Below are 23,711 nucleotides of genomic sequence, written 5' to 3' on the forward strand. Positions count from 1 at the left end.
TGCTTTAAAGAATAAGTCATGCCTTACCCCTTTCTTGCTCAAAACCTTTCAATGGCTTTCCACTTGTCTTAAAGTAACATGCAAAACGCTTACCCTGTCCTACTTGTTCCTATATAAGGCGGCCCCCAGGACTTCCTTGATATTATCTCCTCCTTGCTCACACTGGCTTCCATGATTCTCCTTAAACCTTCCAGGTGTGTTCCTTCCCCAGGGTCTTTGCATTTGATATTCCCTCTACCTGGAACACTTCCTCCAGATGTCAGCATGACTTCTTACTTTTCCTCCTTCACGTCTTTGCTCAAATGTCATCTTCGCAGTGGCACTTACTCTGAGCAGACAATTTAAAATTGTAGTCCCCACCTCAACATGCTTCTTTCCTCAGGTGTCTTCCGTAACAGCACTTATCACCATCCTACGTATTATAGACATTTACCCACTAATTTCCTTTCAGCCTCTACTCACTAGAATACAAGCTCCATAGAAGGCTTTTTGTCTCTTTCACTCTTCTAACTCCAGTCCTTAGAACATGCTTAGTACATGAAAGCAAGTAAATGTTTGTTTAAAAAGTAAGTATGCTAAACAACAACGAGATACCATTGCCTATCTATTAGTATGGATAAAATCCAAAACACTGACATGACAACTCCAAATGCTGGCAAGGATGTGAAGCAATAGGAACTGCAATTTATTGCTGGTGGGAATGCAAAATGGTACAGCCACTTTAGAAGACAGTTTGGCACTTTCTTACAAAGCTAAATATAGTCTTACCATATGATCCAGCAATTGTGCTGTTACTCAAATGAGCTGAAAACATGTCCACACAAAAACTTATACACGAATGTTTATAGCCGCTTTAGTCATAATCACTAAAGCTGGAAGCAACCAAAATGTCCTTCAATAGGTGAATGAATAAACAAACTATAGTAGATCCAAGCAATGGAATATTATTCAGTGATAGAAAGTCATGAGTATCAAGTCATGAAAAGTCATGGAGGAACCTTAAATATATGTTGCTAAGTGAGCGAAGCAAGTGTGAAAAGGCTACATACTGTATGATTCCAACTATATGATATCCTGGAAAAGGCAAAACTAAGGAGGCAGTAAAAAGATCAGTGGGTGCCAGGGCTTTGGGGGAGGGAGGGAGGGATGAATAGGTGGAACACAGAGAATTTTTAGGGCAGTGAAACGATTCTGTATGATACTGCATTGGTGAATATATGACATTATGCATTTGTCAAAACCCATAGAACTATATACACAAATAGTGAATCCTAATGTAAACTATGGACTTTAGATAAAAATAATGTTTCAATATTGGTTTATCAATCATAACAAATGTACCACACTAATGAACTATGTTAATAACGGGGGAAATTGGAGGTGGGGAGTACATGGGAACTCTCCATACTTCCTGCCCAATTTTTCTGTAAACCTAAAACTGCTCAAAAAAATAAAGTCTATTAAGTTAAATAAATAAGTACATTTAGTTGGTAATTTGGTAATAGATAAATGTATTAACTTTTTAATCCTCACAATGTCACTTTGATGTAGTTTCTATTATTATCTCCATTTTGAAGGTGGGGAGACAGACTCCCCAAGTTATGTGACTCTTGTCCAAGCTCACACAGCCAGTTCTTGGGAGTGGTAGGTGTGTAACCCACAATGGATCATCTCCAGAAGCAGCACTCTGAACTCTACTCTCACCAAAGGCATTAAATACACAAGAGAAATACAGTGACAAAAGAAGAGCTATAGCATGAATGCAGGCCTAAATACTTTTTTTGTCACGTGTGCAGAGGCGGCCCACGCCATGTGGTCAGAGAGTGAAGGCCTCTGTATGTAGTAGTTGTGCTCAGAAGAAAAGTACCATTCCAGAAGGAAGCTTGATAGTTTGAGGGTTTTGTTTGTTGTCATTGTTTCTTATCTTTGCTGTTGCCTTTGAAAACAATTTGATCACTGTTGACATGCATAGTCTTTTGGTGAAAATATGAACATTTTCTACATTACTGCCTTGATCTCAGTATGGATAGATTCAGAGACATCTTTTCTATGTTGCTTCTTAAACCATTTGTGGGGCTAATATGTGTGAGGCTAATACGTGCTATAGAGCGAAGGACGGGTTGTCTAATTTTTGTAAAGGATTTTTCAATATACCTGAGGTGGCATTTACGTAAAATCAGAGATATGGCAGGACAGGTCATTGAGTGTGAAACAGAATTCCAGTCGACTGATGAGCCCCCCAGGCACATCACCAAGGGCTTTATGGTTTTCTTCTTTAAAGTCGTTTTGAGATTTCCTGTTATCATGACAATCCTTCTCAAAGTCTGAATCTTCAAAGTGACGTTTTCCCTGCATTGCCCGAAATAGAAATTTCACTCCATCTCTGCCTGTGGCAGTAATAAAACAACCGTAATATTCAGCCTCTTTCCAGATTATACAGTCTGTAATAGGATATCATTATAACTTCTTTCCAAAGTATAACATCTATCCAATTAACCTTGAATATTTTTTAAGAAAGCTCACAATAGAAAAGATAATTGCATGGTTGTCAAAAATTATGACTAACTAGGTACAATAGAGCCCCGTAAAATAATTCCTATCAAAAGATTAACATTTACCATGTTCACTGATGAAACATATTGTGAGAGATTTAAAAATAAATAACTGGAAAAATAGTAAATAGTTATTGCATGCAAAATATACCACCGAAATGAACTAAAAAGGCTAGAAAAATACATTAAACACAGTAAAAAAATACATTTTCTGCACTTAACATAGGAATATGCCCCACCATATAGAAATTATTCTCTCCATATACTTGTTAAAGAAAGAGCAGATGAAATAAAATGTTTTTCTTGCCCCTTTGTGGTGTCAAGCGGGTATTCTATGAACAGGTTTCTACTGTAGCTCCTTACTAAAAGTCAAAGCCTTTAAGGTATAGTCCCTGGTAAGAAATAGCAGGGAAAACCTTTCACACATATAGAAATGGAGAAAATTGCTAAAGAAAGGAAAAAAAGCCCCCTTGACAGATAAGCCATAGCTCTGCTTACACAGTAATTTATGGTAACATCAGAAAGCTTTTGATAAAATTTCACACATATTGCAGGGTAGGACATTGGAGAAGATAAAGGACTCAAAGAGATAGGGGAAAATTAAACCATTTATAAGAGGGGGAAGTATTTTGTAAAAAAAATTTGGCAATTGGTTTTGATAGTCATAACAATTTATGTAATTTCTGTGTGCGTTAGGCACCTGCTGTCTGAAAAAGTGGCAGCCTAACATTTCCTGCATTGCTATAAAAAGTCATTTTTGAGAACAATAAATATGGGAAAGTTTTAAAAATACATATACACAAAATTATTATAACACATCCAGTAATGTTTGTGAGCTAAATTTCTATCATTTGACTAGTTTAGACCTTTATCTTTATTTTATTTGATAGCAAATCAATTTTCCAATAAAATAATTTTGCCTTTGGGGTTTATAATGAAAAAGCAATTTAAAATATATTTCTATAAATACTGAAAAGTACTGTCGTACTAGATATGCAGTAAATAAATGAAGAAATATTCACACAAGTTGCTACTTCCTTTCTTGTTATCTGGAAAATAATGAGCCTTAGTTTACATATTTCTCCATCAACCCCTGAAGCTCTTAAGGTCAAAGCTTGAATATAATATATTTGTTATTCTACAGAATTTTATATTTTGAATTTTAAAGTACTATTTGATGCTCTGATTTCACTTTCAATGTTAAAAAATATAAGTGGCATCAATGAAGAGCTTTTAAATGAGTTTTTTTTATATTCTGCAATGACCATTTTCAATAAAGTGGCTCTAGCTTCCTCTGAGCTTCAATATATCTTTGTCATTGTCATTCTTACTCACTGATTTCTCAACTCAGTTTCTGACCGCAGCCGCTATGGAGATCTTCACTTTAGGAAACATAAAAAATTCCTGTCATTCAAAAAAAGCATATTATGAGGACTCTTGTTACTTGTTTTTAAAAAATACTAACAGGAAAATTTGGAATAAGAAATACCAGTCTGTCTTTGTTCTCCCTAACAAATTTTTCCTGAGGCACAGCTTTGATGAGTAGTTCTGGAAACTTCTCAAAGAATATGTGTCACTGACCAGGAGGGCTGACCCTTTCAAGCTGGCTGATGCTATTCAATAAAGATATTATCAGATTCTGAAGTAACTGGTTTGAGTTTCTCAAGTATTTTGAGGAGATATTTTGTGAGAGTGGGAAGCGTATTTTAATGCCCTTCATATGTTTTCCTGAGAGTGAAAGCTGATCCACAGGGGCATTGAAAGCATTACAGGCTAACTTCACTGCAGTTTCATGGGTTGGGAGGGAGGTTGGGAGAACCAGGAGTTGGGTAGGGGTTCAAGAACACTGAGGTGAACACTGTTGACCCATTGGAAAATCACTAAGTGCTGGACCCTGTTCTGGAAGGCTCATGTTTTGAGCCTTCACAGCCATTGTGCAGCTCTCTTGAAAATTTACACTGTCATTTTATTTATAGCAGATGTCTCTTAAAGCAAACATTTTTACTTTATACTATACAAATCTTACGGAAAATTGCAAACATAATGTTCAGTTTTGGTCATGCTGTAGAAATCTACAATATTTTCTATAATGGATTATGAGCAAGGGGGAAAACCTGATACTGATCTAAGGCTGAAGGATAAAAGGTAATCAAAACAAAGCTTCTGCAGATGCTTTTACGAAACTTGTTTTAAAAGAAAAGGCAAAAGTTGAAATTTTGGATTAAACCGCCTAAATTAATCATCTTGTCTTCAAAATACATTCTACACTTCAGAATCAAATGACCAGAGCCAGCATGAGCCTTAAGAAATGCGCTCAGTTACTTGGACAATTCCACTGTCTCGGCTATAGAAAAAAAAAAAGTAAAGGTTTTTCTAAGTAAAACTTGTATTTGTTTCTTGTGTATATCCAGTGAAAAAGAAAATCTAAAAATGCATTTCATTTTTCGAGCTAGTTCTGAATTGTAGTTTTCTTGTAACTCAATTTTGGATACAGTAACTTAAATACATGTCCTGTGGCTGCTCAGCAATTGCTGAACTGCCTGACAGAGAAGTTGTAGCCTCTGAAATTCAGCTCTTACAATAAAAATATAATGTGCAATTAAATGAGAAAGTAAATTCTATCTAGAAAGTCACACCAGGAAATATAAATAGGAAGAAAAAATATATATTATAATTTTACAGAGGTGAACGTCAGCAACTTTAATTTTCCAAGGAATAGTTCATCCAGCTACAAATACTTACTCCCATATTTGTTTTTCTGATTAGAAGAGTTTAAAAATAGAGAATTATATAAATTTTGGAAATTGAAATCCAGATAAGTAAAACCTACTTTTCTGAGAATTCACTGTTCATTATGCATAGTTTGTAACAATACACATTTCAAAAAGTAACTCAAAAAGTAATGTGGCTATTATGTTTTCACAGCCTTTGTGAGAGTTTAACCAATACAGCAGCATAATCTCTATGGACGTTAAAAACAAATCCATGACAAGGACATGAAATTGATGGAAGTTGTAATCATATATTTTTTACTTACGTAATAAATTTATCATTTCAAGGGCATTGTTCAAAATGACCCTACGGAGTTACAATGTGTGGATTCCCATGCAGTTTTGCATTAATATGTGCAGAAAATTTTTACACTCTTAATAATCTGCTGTTGGTTTTTCAGTGGATTACTTATTATTATAATTCTGGTCACAGGTGAGGGTTAAAATATCTCTAACCTTTACAAATGTACTATGTGGCACCATTGACATAGCTTTTATTGCAGATAAAATCTATGACAAATTTTCTGTATGACAGAAGAACATGATTTCATATTAAATTCTGATGATAGAAATATATTTCTCTGCTTGTACTTTTGAAATGTTTTGGATATAGTAACAACGGGCAATACTTCTTCTTCCATTACACCAATAAAATCTCAAAATCCACTTCATTTTTATGGGTCCAGAGCTTCAGTAAATATTTCTTAAGCAGAACCGAAAAGCAGGGCAAAAAGTGTTCAGAATTCAGCTCGCTTCTAACCTTGCTGATCAAAACAGACAAAACACTTAGCTAATTAGACATAATGAGAAGCAGAAAGAGGAAGCCACAAAAGAGCCTAGACATTGAGTGTTACCATGAAGGTGTATAAGAACTCCAGCAACATTTTCTCAAATATAAGTGTCAAGATAATGGTAGGTCCCTCTGACAGTCATTTAAAAGAAAGAATAAAGCCTATTATAGTAACTTCATAGAGTTATAAAGGCACTTGAGTTTCAGAGAGCTACAGACTTGTAAAATGTTTTTGACATTCCATCAAAAACTTGGTATTATGACATTGTCATAATACATAATCATATAGTAAAGGAAGAATTGGAAGTAAATCCATAATAGATTTTTTTAAAACAAATTTCACATTGCATTCCAGACATCTTCTTTCTCCCTTCTTCTCTTAGATTTAATGATCAAGAAAAATGTAGATAGAGAAGTACATTATTTCCCCTGATCCCTTTTCTAAACAGTCTTTTGGAAAAGATGAGAATCCTGGTTGATCTATATTTTTTTCAGGTTTTGGATTGTGAAGAGCCTCAAATAAGCCCATGTCTGATGATCTAAACTGTCTAATATTGTACTGAACACCTCTCCAAGGTTGCCTACTCAGGAGAATGTGTCTCTTTAAATTGCCAGGATGCCTCACAGCTATATCAAGGGCTGCATGGATTGTGTTTAAGATTCTTGAGGATCTGCTATACTTGAGTCTCCATCCATTGCTTTCTCTGATGTCACTAGACACTGACCTAGACTATTTAGGGAATAGGCTTTTAATCATAAGATTACCTGAAACTAGACTCGAGCTTCACGTATGGAGTAGCCAACAGTCACATAAATATGGCTCCCCCCCAAAAGTAACATGTGGCTTTAATTTTATTTAATTTATTTATTCTTTCAATTTTTAAAAAAAAATTCTCGCCCATTGCCTAAGCCTTTGGGCACATGTGCATAATAAAAAACATTGCTGAGCATAAATAATGTATATTAACTCTGTCTATTAAGATTTTCCCAAAAAGTCCATCAAAATGACTTATTTTATAGTCAAAAGTCTCAATTGAAAATCTATTAGTGAAATAATTCTATTAAATTGTATGATATTTCTAACATTAATTAATTACATTTATATCCAGCTCTATAGTGTAATGACTGTAATATTAATTTTGATTTTAATTTAGGAAGAGAATTTGTAAGTTTGCCTCAAGATTTAGTATTTAATGGTTTTTCCGCGTTTAGACTGTGTCCACAAATTGAGACTTTTTCATTTTTCTAGTTGACCAATTAGTATTTCAAACCTTATCTTTACAATTATTTTTTTTTTCTGAGTTGACTAACTTAATTTGCTTTGGGGCAGTAGAGAAACTCCGTAAAATAGACAATTAAGCTAAAAGTTACTACAGAATAATGTTTCTTTTTGGCCATATACTGTTCACATTTGGCCATATGACCAGTTACATATTTTCAAAAATATTGGAATTGAAGTTTCCTGTGGCTACAGATAGAGAAATCCAATAACCTGATTTTAAAATAGAATATGTCATACCTGACATTAGTGAGTAAAACCAACTAGGATGTTTATACCGGGTCAGCACAAAATTGGTCCTTTCCCACAATCAACAAATTTTATATCTGGTCATTTCAACCAAGCAAGAAAACTGGCTTCAAGATTACCTGGGTCTGGATCTCAGTTCCTCCCTAAGGAAGTCACATACTTCTCTATGACTCTTGTTTCTTCATTTATAAGACAAAGATGGATGATGAAATGAGGTAGCAGATATAAAGTGCTTAGAACAGAGTCTCACACAAGTAATCAATAAATGTTTGCTATTATTATTACTACATTCAGTCTGATATTGTTATTCAAGCTTTTCACTTTTAACATATTATACTCCTTGCCTGAAAATGATCTCCTCTTTGTATCTTGTTGTTATAAATTCAGCTTTTATTCATGGCTCAACTGAACACCAGTCCAAGGTGACTGATCTCTCTTGTCCTGGAACTCATGTTGACCCTTTATCCCAAATCACAGTTTAAGACGTGTGTCCTTCTCTAAACATTTCTTACATCCACAAAAAAAGTACAAGGTGCTTTAAGAAGGGAACGCTTGCTATATTTCTTGGGCCCAGATTTGACATGTAATACATGCTCTACAAATGTGTCACAATCAATGCTGCACAGAATCCAAAGAGTTAACTAGCCACTGTTTATGACGTCCTTTATTCTTCCTGGTCAAGTTAGAGAACCACATTGTTTCAACAGAGATCTAGTTTGTTTTTGTTTAAAAACAATAACTCATCTTCCTTTAATGGTGACTCCATATCTGCCTTTGGATTTAAAACACATTTTTATGCACTAAATTTCTTTGGGTTGAGCCTAACAAAGTCCAGGATTATATAAAGTTTCCCTCTATTATGCAGAGCTTCCAAAACAAGTTATATGTCTTGATGTTGCATTACAGAATACAAATACAGATTCTTGGATATGTCTGTCAGGCTCCTTCAATTCCCTGAAGCCAAAACAGAGATGTCCACTATTATTGACACAATTAAGGGTTACAAATGTTGGGCATAGTATCTACATACATGCAATTCTCATTATCAACAATGGGAGTTCAAGTATTTAAGATTTATATATGAATTTCATTTGAGCCCATTAAATAGGTGTCTTGGATAAAGGGAAGGTAGTTGTTTGAATGATTAGATGCCTAGAAGATGATTATTTTGATGTTTTAATTGCCTCATATTAGTAAAAAAATCTGCTTGCATATTAAAATGAAACCTCTCGAAATCTAAATTTTATTGCTTATTTTGTTTTGTTACTTTGCTAAAAACATAGCTCTTACCTAGTTATGATTCCTTTCTTCTCATCATAAACCAGAGTTCTTTAATTCTTCCACTGTGTCATAAAAGATTCAATAAATTCTGATTTGCATTTCAAATTCAGCTCTTATTTAGAAGGGCATCAGATTCAATAACAATTACATCACTAGTCTCTTCAGCACTGACAGTGGGAAGCCACACTCAAGCTCCTCTGACTGAAGTCCCAGAGGTGGAAGGTCATGCAGTGTTCCTCTTTATCAATGAGTGATTTATGTGTGTGTCAATTCTTCATTTAATTTTTATTAATCAATATGTGCTCATTTAAACCATTTGCTTTGGTTAGGTATTTCATACTATTTGTCTTCTTCTCCTTCCTTTAAGAAATATGTATCTTATTATTTTTACTGCAGAAAGAGGCAACGTTTCAGTGTTATTGGCCACAGTAATATTATCTTTGTTATTTTGTTCTTTTAGAAATATTACTTGAGGAAATTATTTTCATATAATTTTGGAGAGGTATTTTTCCATTTTGTTTTTGCTATTGTCTAAACAATTGAAATGACCAAAATGTTAAGTACTCATATATGAGTATACATGTGTTTACACATGTGTCTGTGTAAATGACATATATAAATATTTTGACATTTAGTGCAGGGGAGAAAAATAAATCTAGCTCTTGAATAAATGTTCTGTGATTTAATCATTGCTATTCTAGATTCTATATAATTTTTTCCTCTACTTTCAAAGATTGTCACAGTTACATTTTATTTATGTTGCAGAAACTATACACAGTTACAGAAGTTATATTTCTGATAATTAATAAATTTTGCTGACTCTCTAAAGAAATAAGCAATATAAATTCACATGGAAGTCATTATAACAATTTAGTATAGATTAATAAAATGACTATCAAATATTGTGTTATGCAGATGATATGAGCAACAAACAGAAACTAAAGAGAGGAATTTTTAAAAGGAAGTAGTATAAATTTCCAAACTCTTTAGTTATGTTATATGCAAGCAAAATAATTTTATTTTCTGTGTAGAGTGGAGATTTTAATGTATGAAATTTTCTGATTTTAGTTTATCAAATTATTTGAAATCCTAATTATTGTATTTGATTCAAAATTTTAAGATGTTAGAGTTATCCAGACAAAAGCTATTAACGAATAATTATTTTTAAATTTTAAATTTTCAACAAAAAAGATATTGTATAAAAAGTTTACCTTAGAAAGCATAAGGGTAAGGTTGAGTGGAGAAGTACAACCAGATCACAAAAAACAAAAATTTGTCATTTCTATATTTTTAAATCAATATATCAGCTTTGACGGCACTAAACCTTCTAGTTAATCCAAATAGCTAGATGTACACATATTGCTTCATCGTACTTAAAATGGGGACTTAATAAACATTTGTTAAATTAGATTAAGAGGAGAAAAGTCAATAAATTATTTAACTTATTGTGGCAAAAAAATTCCATTATTAAAACAGAATAATCTGGTAAAACTAGCCCAAAGAATTGTTTGATTTGATCATCATTTTAATTCTATATAATGGTGAGTGTGTGTGTAGACACAAGTTCAGAAAATTTTAGAAACAGTACCAAAAAGAAATCCAAATAAAAAACAGATTCCACAATGCAACTTGGAAATATTTCCAGGCAAATGTAGCGTAAAATGTCTGCTCAAGTTAAGGACTGTGTAAATACTTCAGAAGTTAAGAAGGAAGGAAGGAAATTTAAAAATTGATTAAACAAACAAGTAAATATTCATTTGTCAAAAATAGTGTGCTGAGGGGCCTGCCCAGTGGCGCAGGCGGTTGAGTGCCCGCACTTCGCTTCCGTGGCCTGGAGTTCGCAGGTTCGGATCCCTGGCGCGCACCAGCGCACTGCTTGTCAAGCCATGCTGTGGCAGCATCCCATATGAAGCAGAGGAAGGTGAGCACGGATGTTAGCCCAGGGCCAGTCTTCCTCAGCAAAAAGAGGAGAATTGGCAACGGATGTTAGCTCAGGGCTGATCTTCCTCACAGGAAAAGAAAAAAAATAGTATGCTGATATCAATGATGTAATAAATTAATTCTTATATTCACACCAACATAAGATTAGGTGAATGTTTCTTTTGTCCCTCCTTTTCCTGTCTAAATCCTTTATTTTGAACATTTTATAAAACAATAAAAAATAAATGTTTCAGTTACTATTTGTTCATATATTGCTGCATGAGAAAATGAAATAAATTTTTGTTTGTTAAAACTGAATTCTATGAATTGTGTGTGTTACTTCATATATATGTAGGTATATATATAAAGACCTATTGATTAAGCGACATATAGAATTAAAATGAACTTGTGTGGTGAACTGAAACTAACATTATTATTTCTCAGAATCAGTCTGATTATGGAAAAATATAGGCAATGAGTTCACAGTGCATAATTACTCTCTAGGTGTTAAAAGCACCCACAAAGCTGTGTCTAATGAACCCAGAACAGCTAAATGAAAAAAAAAAGATATCTGTATCATTATCTAAACAATACCCACTCATTCAGATATTAACAAACAGTTGTTTGATATCTTCCAAATAAAAAATATCCAAATGTTTGGTGTCTTGTTGACAAAACAACTCAATGATTTGACTTAATTTTCCAGCAGGTGGTTTGGGTATTATGTATACACAATAATGAATTACTGTACTTTTAAGAGACCTGGATAAATTCCAGGAAGTCATTTGTATGCACAAAGACAATGCAGTTATATATGACTTTGTTACTGTATGTGATGGGAAGAAATTTAAGTCTGGGGGAGATTAAAATTTTTCTAACTTTCTGGGAAAAAATATATAAATACATTTTTGTTCCAAATTGTCTCCTTTCCTTCAATGTATGTAGCCACTGAAAGAGATCAGAAAATGTCTCCTAGTAGAAAAATAGACCAATGGGAGGACATAGTTGGGAAGCAATAGAAGAGATGGTTGACAGGGCATAAACGGAAAAGACCCCAGAGGCAAAAATTGTGTGGGAACAGCTAGTCAAGGATGAAGAAGTATGTAGGGATTATGCAAACTTGGAGAAGACAGAACTGTACTGAAAACAGACCACATCTAGTTCTCAGATCTCAAATCCAAACATTCACTTGTCCTGGTGTCCTAGAATTTCAATATTCTAGACATAGCTATTACCATGCTGTTCTGAAAAAGTGCAGAGAGATAAAGCAGAGTATGAGTTTCATTCACTGAATTAATCAGAAAGCTTTTCCTAAATAACTAGCATTATGAGTTTAAGAAAACATCATTTCAGACGTATCTACTTAGGTAGAGGCAAAAATGAAGAAGTAAAGGTTTAATTAAGATGCCACAGAGTCAAAAAACTATATTAATGCAACTCCAGCTACTCAATTTGTAATTTTTATGTACATGTAGATTTAGACAGAAAAAATAAGCAACTAGGCAAAGAGAAACCCATCAGTTGTGTCTTCAAGAGAATTTGAGAAATTAGACTCAGAAATAGATTTGTATAGCCAGACTATCTTGGTAATTCCTGTTTTTCCAAGGAAGAGTGTTGGAATTATATATGTCACTATCCACGTCATCTGTTTCACTCTGTAGAAAGATATAAGCAATAAAAGCCATTTTTTAAAAACCAGAGCTTTTACAAATCTTGCCATCATCAACTAACCACTAGGTTTTTTTCCAAAAGTACTGCCATTGATTTGTCCTTACCAAAGACTATTATATATCTCATAGGCAAGACATACATAATTTACATACATAATTGTATGTAAATAATAAAGAAACACAATGAAAACATGAAATGAAATACAATATGACAAAGTTCTATTAGGCTACCCATAACCCCCAGTAACTTGCTTTAAAAAAAAATTTAAGCCTTTCCCTTATTGTCTTACATTCATAATTTTGTGCTTAAGACACTTAGGGAAATTGGTAGACAATTGAATGTCTTAACTCAGAGAGCAGGAAATATGTGGGACCCTATTTTAGAAAGGTGCCCGACAAAATTCTGAGACATGTGGTTTATTACAGTGCTCAACAGCGTTAAATTAGATAAATTAGTTAGACAAATAATAATAACACTGAACATGGTAAACTGATTTTAGTATAACAGTTTCAAATGTTTTCAGCCAGGGACTTCTCTGACATTCAACTAAATTTCACAGATTTTGCTTTTTGTTTCATTTGCCTTTCATACTCCAAGGCCAATGCTTAAAATAACTCCAGACTCAGGTTCCCTATATCCTCCTCGTCTGTGTTCCACAACACATTTCTCCTATCCTCTATTCTACCTACATCCCTCATCCATCAAAAGAACTGTCCATCTCGTTTCCATTTGCACTATATTCTCACTATGTTATCCTTAAAATCCATTCCATGGGACCATGTTCAATGTGAAAGTGTTATAATTAGATCCTTCTGGTTTATTTGGTAGTAAACCCATCTGGATTTCATCCAACGTGTACTAGTTTTATACCAAATCTGACCTATTATGGCTAGAATTACACTAAGGGTCCATTCCACGCTCTCTCTTATTCGAATTGTGAGCAGTCATTCAAGGATTTTAAGCAGCAAACTATGAAAACTACGTTTACATAACAATAATTTAGTGAAAGAGCTCATTATTAGGTGTGACTTTCCTAGAGGAGTGCCATGGACAAAGATAACCTGCTTTGGGGTCTCCTGTGAATTAGAATAGTAGCGCTCAAACTATTTTGACCCGCACCCATTTCAACATGGCAAATAGCCCTGAAACTCACTTACCTTGCCTGTTCTTAATTTCCATTGGAAATATTACTCCATGATAGTAATCAGATGTCACTCACTGTACAATTAAATTTGAGGGAGGTGGTTAGGTTTAGGTTACATGGATGATTCATATATGATTCACAATACATGTCTTAGAGTCAAGTTATTATAAGAGTAAAGGACAGAAAATTAGTGGTAAAATTATGCCTTGTTACTCACTATAGAGTAGAGTTAAATCAACAATACACAACAAAGTGACGCTAAACTGGAAGAAACTTATAAATAAAAGCCAAGAATAATCATTGAAAATCATCACCAACGCAAGACAAGCTCTACAACATTGACACAAGCAGCCTTCCTGAGGGTGGTGGAAGTGCCACGCATCTCTAGAAGCTTCTCAGAATCGCCAAGTGCTGTGTGGCAGCCAGACTACATAGTGAAGAAAGAAAGACAGCCAGCAAATCCAGGATTATACACATTTTGGCATATAAACACTAAATCATGGTAACTATGAATAAACTACATAGCGTTTTATCGGTAACTAGGCTTTAATTGCACATGAAGATGAAATTCTATAGAATTGCTTGTCATTGCTCCAAAAGAACAAAGAAAAAACTTATCTTTGCAGCAGTTCGCAGCCCATCAGTGGACCAACGAACTTAATTTTTTTAAAAATCTGCTGAAGTTCTGAGCTCCTAAAAACCTAGATGTATGTTTGGTGTGGTAACCTAAGAACTCATCAGTAATCGTATTGTGGATCATCTGGATGACAACTCTATAACCAAATACTATAACTCACTTTTCGCTCCCAAATACACAGTTGTGTTCAAGATGTCACTGGATCAAGCTGCTGTCATTAGGTTGTGAGCAGCAGTTTAATTTCCACAAAACACCTTCATCTGTCCATTAAATTAATGATCTTCATTTAAATTTTATTAGTTTTATAGTTTTTATTGACTTGAACTTGCAAAATAGTTTCTCTTATACATAGTTATATAAAGCCGATAAGCACACAGAGTTTATACCTATTTTATGTTTAAAAATGTTTAACTAGGGCCGGCCCCGTGGCTTGGTGGTTAAGTGCGCGCGCTCCGATGCTGGTGGCCCGGGTTCGGATCCCGGGCGCGCACCGAGGCACCACTTCTCCGTCCATCCTGAGGCCGAGTCCCACACACAGCAACTAAAAGGATGTGCAGCTATGACATACAACTATCTACTGGGGCTTTGGGGAGAAAAAAATAAATAAAATCTTTAAAAAAAAAAAAATGTTTAACTAATACTATAATAAGAATAATTAAGTCAAAGCTTAGGGTCATTAAGAAACTTTGCTCTTAAAAGGGCATGTACAATAGTGCCCTGGTTTGTGGTAGAGAGAAGCAGCTATTTGGCCTAGTCACAGTTTGTCACAGCTAATCCCCAAGAGAACAAAGCATACGATGAATGGAGCAGGCTGAACCTAGGGAGAAAATGGGCACAGAGATTAGGAAACATCTCTGTAGTCAGCTGGGAGGATTATAGCAGGACCTGCTGAACAAAAAGCTTCCCCATGCCCTTTGAAGATTTCTAGAATATTATCTCCAGGGAAACCCAGGCAACTGGCACTTTCTAGTTCTTCTAAAGAATTCTATAAAGGCCCCAAAACATCTTTCTTAAACTATAAGAGATATTGCATTTTGCCAATTTTCATTAGTCCTCACAGCACATCAAATGTGTGTCCTCACAGCACATCTCCTACTGAGAACTCAGAAGTTGGAAGGCCTTTCAGAGATGTCCTCCATCTAGGCAGAGGAGCCAGGCAGGACTTTGTACCTCCGTATTGACCAGTCACTGGAAGCAGGCTGCCCTGGAAATGTGACAGCCTTTGGAAAGGCAGCTTTCTTAGGCTGAGGGGAAGAGAGATAGACGTAGCTAGCTATGAACGGTCACTGGCCAACAATCAGGCAGATCCTAAAAGCAGACCTGCATAGCATAACACACCCACTTCAGGTGACCCCTTGTGCCACTCAGGTCTATTTGCTTCATAGAGCAGGTTCACCCTACCTGGGAAAAACTCCTGAATCCTGGTTGGTCTCTTTTCCTGGGGCAACTCAGAAGAAGAAGGTTAGTGGGACAAAGTAGAGCCCAAGACTACATCTGATACTCATTATCCTTCCTCCAAGATCTACTGTAGATTCCCCAAGCCCTAGTCTAGCACCTCTGCTGGTTTAAGTAGATTACCATGTTGGGTGAACTAGATCCTAACCTCTGAAAAGTCTGGTCCCCTGGTCACCATAAATTTCTCAGACCATGACTGCTCTACCTTTTCCTTTTACCATCAAATTGCATAGGGAGCACCAAGAAATGTCCCAGTGAATCACCTGGGCACCCACTCTTTGTGTAATAGCAGCACTATCTCCCCTGATTATAAGGATCAATTAGCCTATAAGGTCACTACCGCTCTCCTTGCCTGTTGGTCTCCTGGCAAAAAGAATCTGATCTGACTAGGTGGGAGCTATCACAAAATGGAACTCATGAGACATCCTCTGGGGAACTTAGAAGTTCCCTCTCCAAGAACTAGCATTTCTAGACATATAGAGCTTAGAGTTACAGATGTGAGAAGTACAAACTTCCCAAGTAAGTCACTGCAAAAGATGGAAAGTGAAGCTACATATACTTTTACCATTTGATTCCCAGACTTATGATTCCCAGACTTATGTATTCCACCTATTGAGGATTTAGCATCCTATAATGGTCATTTATTTAACTGAATATTGCATGCCATGGGATGGAACCACACTGGGTATGATCAGCAAATTGGTACCTGCGTTGTACCTTCAAGAGACTATTCAACCAGCAACCAGGGGTGGTGCAGTATGTGATAGGACAAGTATACCCCATGACCATGTGCCCACTGTCCTACCTCCTTTGCTGTAAAGTGGCTTCTTTGATCCAAGAAAATGTCAAGCAGGATTCTATGTTGGTGGATCAAACACTCTCAGGAGGTGGTTGAGAGGCAGGCTGAGGTTCTGCAAGCTAAAAGTGGAAATCCATATAAGGAATACATCATGATATCAATCAGCATCAATCACAGTCCCTTCCAGAATAAAAGGAACTCTGTGAAATCTACTCACCATCAAGGTGGTGGTTGATCCCCTCAAGGGCTGGTGCCATATCAGGGGCTCATCGTTCGTTCCCATTACTGACATGTTGGACTCTAAGCAGCAACAGTAGTTAGATCAGTCTTGGTAAGCAGGTGCATACGTGTTGGAGCTCCACCCTTTCTTTCCACTATGGCTACTCTGTTCACAAGCCTATTTTGGCAGCACTTGAGTGGCTGGTGACAAAAGGCTGACTGATGTCAACTGGCTGAATGAAGCTGTCTACTTGCTTCTTTAGTAACTTTTCCATAGTGGATGCTCTCTGGTAGAAATCAACATGCAATGCAAAGATCACCACACTTTGTGCCCACTCACATATGTCTATTCACATGTCTCGTCTCTACACCTCCTTATTATGAATATTCCTTTCTTTCTCTTTTCAAGCCACCTAACCAATGAGCTGGGTCATTTGACACTGTCCACAAGCGCATACATATTCTTAGCTGGGACCACTTCTCTTTTGACATAAAGTGCTAACCTAGGTGCACTAACCAAAGCTGTGCTTAGTGGGAGAATTTCTCCTTAACACACTCGGTTGGGACCATCCCTGAGTGGAGCTCTAGTACACTTGTACCCACATTCCAAGCCAACCCACCTGTGAAACACATTCAGCCTTTTTTCTCTCCCATCAACTGGTCATAAGGGACATTCCTTCATGTAGTCACAGGTTTGAGCTAAGAAAAAGGTGACAATGCAACTGTGATAGATGACGTGGGATCCTGGGCAACTTGTTCAAGCCTCTTACTTGTACCCCATGGCTCTACTCACACCCCATCCCAGATGAATCACTTCCATCTTATGATGGTCTGTGACTGGGCCTGCCCAACCTTATGACTCAGTGGGTCTGCCAGAACCCAGCTCACAAAGGGCATCTCTGGCCCCATGAACATTTGATGTTTCATGGTCAGATTCTCCATATCGACCAGAGCTCAGCAGCACACAAGGAGTTTTTTGTTTGAATAGTGTATATCTCTATGCTGCAGATGGCATGACTGGCTCCAGATCGCTGCATGTCTATATTGTGATTCTCTTTTGGAGTTTTACTCACCATAGATACGTATAATACCAGAGGGTAGGCCAGATTGTATAGCCCAAGTGGCAAGGCTACTTGAATTGCAGCCTGGATTGCACAGAGCATATTTCTTAAAAGGGGCAGCCTTCCATGTTACTCAGTAAATGGGTTGATGCAATAATCCTAATATGGAATATGCTGCCTCCAGAACCTGAAGAAACCTAACAGATACCGTATTTACTTCATAGTGGTAGGAGTATGAGATGCAATCATTTGTCTTTACTTTGGAAGGGATGTCTTATCATGCACTGGACACCTAAAAATTTCACCGATGAGTCAGTTGTCTAAATCTTTGTAGGGTTTATCTCCAATCCTTCTGAGCGCACATACTTGCTAAGGCCTTTGATGTACTTGCCACTTTTTGTTCGTCTCGTCTGATTAATATGTCACCAATATAGTAGTCCAATGTGATAGTATGTGGCATCTGTAGATGGTCTAGATCCCTTCTGATTATATTTTGATAGAGAGCAGAAGCTATGGAGCAAGACAGTAAATAAATACTCTTGTCCATCTAACAAGAATTCAATTTGCTTCTGGTCCTCCCTGATGGAGACGGAAAAGAGTACATGCTCCAATTAATGTAATGTAATGTTAAGAGTTCAGAGGCCATGTTAATCTTTCTAGCAAAGATAGTACATGTGGCATAACAGCTTCAATTGGTGTTACTACTTGGTTGAGTCTGCAGAAGTCTGTTGTCATCTTCCAGGCTCCATCTGCGTTTCTGTAGAAACTAGGATGATGAATTAAATGGAAGATATTATGGGAACCATCATCTCTGCACCCTTGAAGTCTTTAATAGTGGCACCAATTTCTGCTATTCTTTCCAGGATGCAGTATTATTATTATTTCTTTTTAATTGTATTTATTTTTTCCCCCAAAGCCCCAGTAGATAGTTGTATGCCATAGCTGCACCTCCCTCTAGCCGCTGCATGCAGGACGCGGCCCCAGCATGGCCGGAGAAGCAGTGTGCCAGCGGTGCCCAGGACCTGAACCCAGGCCGCCAGCAGCGGAGCGCGCGCACCCAACCGCCAAGCCACGGGGCCGGCCCTGCAGTACTATTTTTGATCAACTATCTTGACTAGAGTTTTAAGAGAGCAGTTTCAGAGGCTGCTGTTTGGCCTTCCCTGTGATAGCTCTTACTCCATGTGGTGAAGGAATCAATGTGAGGGTTTTGCCAACTACCAAGATATCTCTTTCTCTTCTCGGACTTCATACACTCTACTCCAACAAGTACCCTGGATATCAAGATCAACTGAGACCCTGTATCCGACAGCCCTCAAAAATGTCTCAGTAATCCTCTTTTCCCAGTGTACAATGGCATAGGTACAATAGGTAGAAGAACTAAAAGATTATTTATCCTAATTATTAATTTCTTTAAAGTTGCATAGATTAACAATACCCTTGACGTCTACCCATTAACCTAGAAATAACATGTTCTATTAATCATCTCCATTGCTCTGAGCAAGTCAACATCTTCCCATATCCTGCTTACCACTCCAACATTGTTTGCATCACATCTTATCTTGCTTCCAAAGTGCCTATTATTTTGGGATGCTGCCACCCCCATTGTTATCAGGGTATAGTTCTTTTCCCCAATTAGCAAACTCAGCACTTATCCAGTGAATTTATTATTGCTATTTGACGCTATTTATTGGTCTGTTGGCCAGGAGGGAAAGTAGAATTAGATCCACAGTGTATGGATGCTGTCTTGCAAAGCAGAGACCTCTGCATCATCTTCAAGCAATAGCCTTTAAGTGGGAGCGGTGGCCCACGTTTGTAGTCCCAGGGAGTTCAGAGAATCTAAGGATTCGAGAATTTTAGAACATAAACTTAGAAGTCCTTAACCCATTTCTCACCCTGACATAGCAAATTTGCTAAAATGGAGAATTCAACTTCTTCTTGAGATTTGTTACTCTATAATTACGCCCTGGGCTGACTCAGCTTCTTCTGCCTTCCAACTAGATGAATCTTTTTTATACTGTCCAAGGAATAATTGATGATTACTCTCAGCCCTCCATTGGCTTACTCCAATGTATAGATTCCCTCAAGCAATAGCCATCCAATGCCATGACACTTATAATTTCCCTCAAACCTCTCAAATACCTGAGATATTGTGCCCACTAGTGCATTCCCTTCCACCAATGTTCTGTCCCAAGTCCAATTCACCACTGGTGAAAGTTTTAACAATTGGCCTGCTATAGCATGTCAGGAGCTATCCATACTCCAATCACCACCAATCTTCATTGCCATCTGGTCTGTCGTTCTACAAAATTCCATTTTACGGTTCATTTTCTAGCCACTCCCAGTACTGACTGATTCAAGTTGGGTTCCCCAGTTAACAGAGATTCTGAGAAACTGAGATTCTGAGACTCATATGCAGAGCTACTGAGAATAATTGTGAAGGAAGAGAAAGGGAAGAAGAATTGGGCAGGAAGGGGAGGTTGAAATGTGATATAATTGCAAGTGTGGTTTCCACTTAACCCCTTGGAAGCTCTGAAACTGAGATGATCCTTCAGAGATTACCTCAATCCAGGGAGGAGGGCCACATGTTTGTAATGTCGCATTAACTAGTCCCTGGTTGAGGGCTCCCCCTGGGAGGAGGTGTAAAATTGGAAGTGACATGGTCCTTTCAGTCAAAAGCAATTACTGAAGAGGGACAGGGCTATGAGCTCTTAGCACCAAATACTCAGAGAATCTCAGGGAATGAGTATCTTGATCAGGAAGAGAGATTTTGTTGGTACAACACAGAATTCACTACACTATCTCTGGAAGCCTACATCAAATTCCATTCTTGTTCTTCCAAAATGGAAATATTCTCATTTTTCCTCTGAACTCTCACTGAACTTTGCTGTATATTTCACATGACACTTTCTGTCTTCTCCTATATTTAAGGATAAATCTACTCTTATCTTTTATATTTAAAATTCCTTAGGTGCAGAATTTGGGTCTGATTTGTCTTTGAGTTCCTTACTAAAGCTATTTCTGTACTTTCTCGTTGTGTGATCAATATTTGTTTTATCTTGCAAACTTCTACTCTTCTTCAGATCTCAGCTTACAAATCATTTCTTCAAGAAACCTTCCTTAACCTCCCAGACTCAGGAAGGTTATTGGTGTTCACAACAACTTGTAGATGTCTATCATTGCATTAATTACAATTACACCAAATTTGCCACAGAAGTAGTTGCTGGTAGAAAAAAAAATCATGAAGGCAAGATCTATGCCTCTTTTGTTCCTCATTTTATCTACAGAAACTGGCACAGTGCCTAGTGCATAACTGGTTGCTAAATAAATAGTTATTGATGAGTGAAAAGATGAATGAATTAATGAGTGAAGAGGAGAATCCCCTTCAGATGAAAGTCACTTGATAAAGAATGGAAATTAACAGTCATTCCTGAATTGGTTCATGAGTTTGCTTTCCTCCTAAGACCTTGCCAGGATCAGTAGCACCAAAGGGCTGCTTTGATGAGGAAATGAAAGGATCAAAGTATTTCAGGCATTTTGATTGCAGGGTAGAGCTGAGTGAAAGACTCCAGAGAGATTGGTCATCTGGAAGACAACATGAGAACCTTGAGCCTCTGAAGTTAAAGATAAGATAAAGAGGTCTAAGGTACGAATGAGGGATGTGGGGAGGAAAATAATACTGTTGAAGCCAAACAGTCTTATTTGCTGTTTGACCACATCCCTCCACCAATGATCAGAGGACTGCATTTGAGTCATCTCAAAACTCTTATAGCTAAGCCACCTCACTCTGCCTTTAGAAAACAAGACCAAGAGGAGTAATGGCCCCATAGGCTTTTTATTTTAAGTTCCTTGCCCAAGTTGCACTGTAGACAGTAAGGATCATAAGTACTTTCCTTTCTAGCCCCATCATGATCAGGACTGACTTATGTGTGTGTTTGTGTGTGTGTATAATATGTATATTATATATAGTATGTATATCATGTATATTGTATGAATATATGTATGTGTATATATATATTATGTTTATTTAATTTACCTATTTATGGATAAACAGACACAGTCCATGTGTCAATGTGCCAATATGTATTTCATTTTAATATTTTTTAACTTATTATTATAGAGGATGGGCTTTGGCATCAGAGTATCTAGGTTCAAATCCTGCATAAACTATTTGTAAAATGAGCTGTCTTTGAAAACTCACTTTGGCTCCGTTTCTCCATCTATAAAACTAAAGTTAATCAGAAAAGATATCTCAGAGTTATTGTAAGGAACAAATTAAGAAATCAATGCAAGGGCACTTTGTAGGTGTGAAGTCACCACCCCTCTGATTAGCTCTAATAGTGACAGACCAGGCTCAATAAAGAATTTTGTCAAGGCATTTATCGATAAGGTTATGAGCTGCTTCTTGTTGATATTTTATTTGGAGCAATAAAAAATGCTACCATAATCTAAATGATTATTTTAAGTAATAAAAGTGCCTTAGAAGGAAACACCTAGTAATAGCAGGGTACTAGCACAGGCACTCACTCGGTGACTGTCTGCTGACTGACTGGTTGATGCTCACGACAATTAGGCCAGAAATTTGGAGGGTGCTTTCAGTTGTTGTAAAGCCGGGTCATTACCAAACATCACAATGCCTCCTTTTTACATTGTGTATTGAGATTTAGGAAAACAATTGGCTTTCTTCTCCAGGTCAAACTATACATTCAGACCTAGTCTTAGTCTTCTAATAGAGAAATATAATCTTCATGTTTATGTCATTTATTTATGAAGAAATTCTTGGAGTCCACAGGTCCAATTATGTTTCTGATGAGGAATCCTCTGAGTAAGTTTATGACCACGGGGAGCGCTTGCCTTTCTGTCAGGATGACTGAGTATAGAGCACAGGCCGGGCATCAGCCCAGCTCTCCTCCAGCCTTAATTCTTCTAAGTGGCACTATGAGTTTGGACGTGCCCAGGTGTGCCTGTGTTCTCATCTGAAAAATTAGGAATTTTGACTAACATTTATCGAGTCCTACTACAGTCAAGGAACTCTGCAGAGGACAGACGATGATTCCAGGATGTCTTCGACAGTAGCACAGAACCTAAGACCAGTGTTCTGTTTTTGGAATGTTGAGAATACTTCCTTCTACTCTCAACCCATTTTCTGCACATTTTTCCTCCTTCCATTCACTCCCTTGTAATGTATGTGTACATATCTTGTTTCGCACTCAAGTAAAAGTTCCTTAGAGTGCAGTGACTCTACTATCTTTTTATTCTTTTTTCCTCCTGTTCTTATCCTTAGCATTTGACGATGCAGTTACACATAGTAGGCACTAGATGAAATTTTAAGTATATAAAAATATTAATATACACACATGAGAAAGAACATATCCTAGAGAGAAGGATTGGAAAAGATTTCCTGAAAGTGGTGATGTTTGAGATAGAGCTTGAGATTAGATAGGATTCTAAAGAGAGATGAGACAGACACATGTCCATCAAAGGGAATAATAGAGATCAGAAGTTAGGAAGCTTGGTGTATGATTGGGGAACTAGTGATCCAGGTCAGCTCTAGGTCATAGTGTGTGAATAGTAATCAAAAAATATTATGATAGTAATACGATGCAAAATTATTTATTTATATGCTTTTGCTATTTTAAAAACGTGTATATCAAATTACGTTATGCTCAAAGGACTTCCCATTTCATTCAGAGTAAATCCAAGACCATTTCCACATGACCCCAAGACTGCCACACTGAACTCAGTAGCTACCATTCCTTCTCTTTTTTACTCAATTCCATCATACTAGCTTTCTTGCTACTTGTTCAACCCACCAAGGCCTCACTTCAGTGTGTCTACATTGGCGTTTTCTGGGTCTAGAAATTTCTTTCCATAGACAGTTCTATT

The 23,711-nt window shown here is 36.8% G+C and overlaps 1 long non-coding RNA gene across 6 annotated transcripts in view; it reads right to left on the reverse strand.

Annotated features, from left to right (window-relative positions):
- Positions 1-23,711, reverse strand: part of LOC131404095 (uncharacterized) — a 73,005-nt gene that overhangs the window by 23,948 nt on the left and 25,346 nt on the right. For 3 of the 6 annotated variants that reach the window (XR_009219725.1, XR_009219722.1, XR_009219726.1), the window contains 2 exons: positions 16,766-16,848; positions 16,555-16,667 (listed from right to left, as the gene is read on the reverse strand). The exons of 1 other annotated variant lie outside the window; for it this stretch is intronic. This is a non-coding gene — a long non-coding RNA (uncharacterized LOC131404095). Of the gene's footprint in view, positions 1-16,554; positions 16,668-16,765; positions 16,849-17,387; positions 17,467-23,711 lie in introns of all 6 variants that reach the window. 2 more of the 6 variants (XR_009219723.1, XR_009219724.1) reach the window with 2 other exon arrangements.

This window comes from Diceros bicornis, chromosome 4 (genome assembly GCF_020826845.1).
Source record: "Diceros bicornis minor isolate mBicDic1 chromosome 4, mDicBic1.mat.cur, whole genome shotgun sequence".
Classification (NCBI taxonomy): Eukaryota; Metazoa; Chordata; class Mammalia; order Perissodactyla; family Rhinocerotidae; genus Diceros; species Diceros bicornis.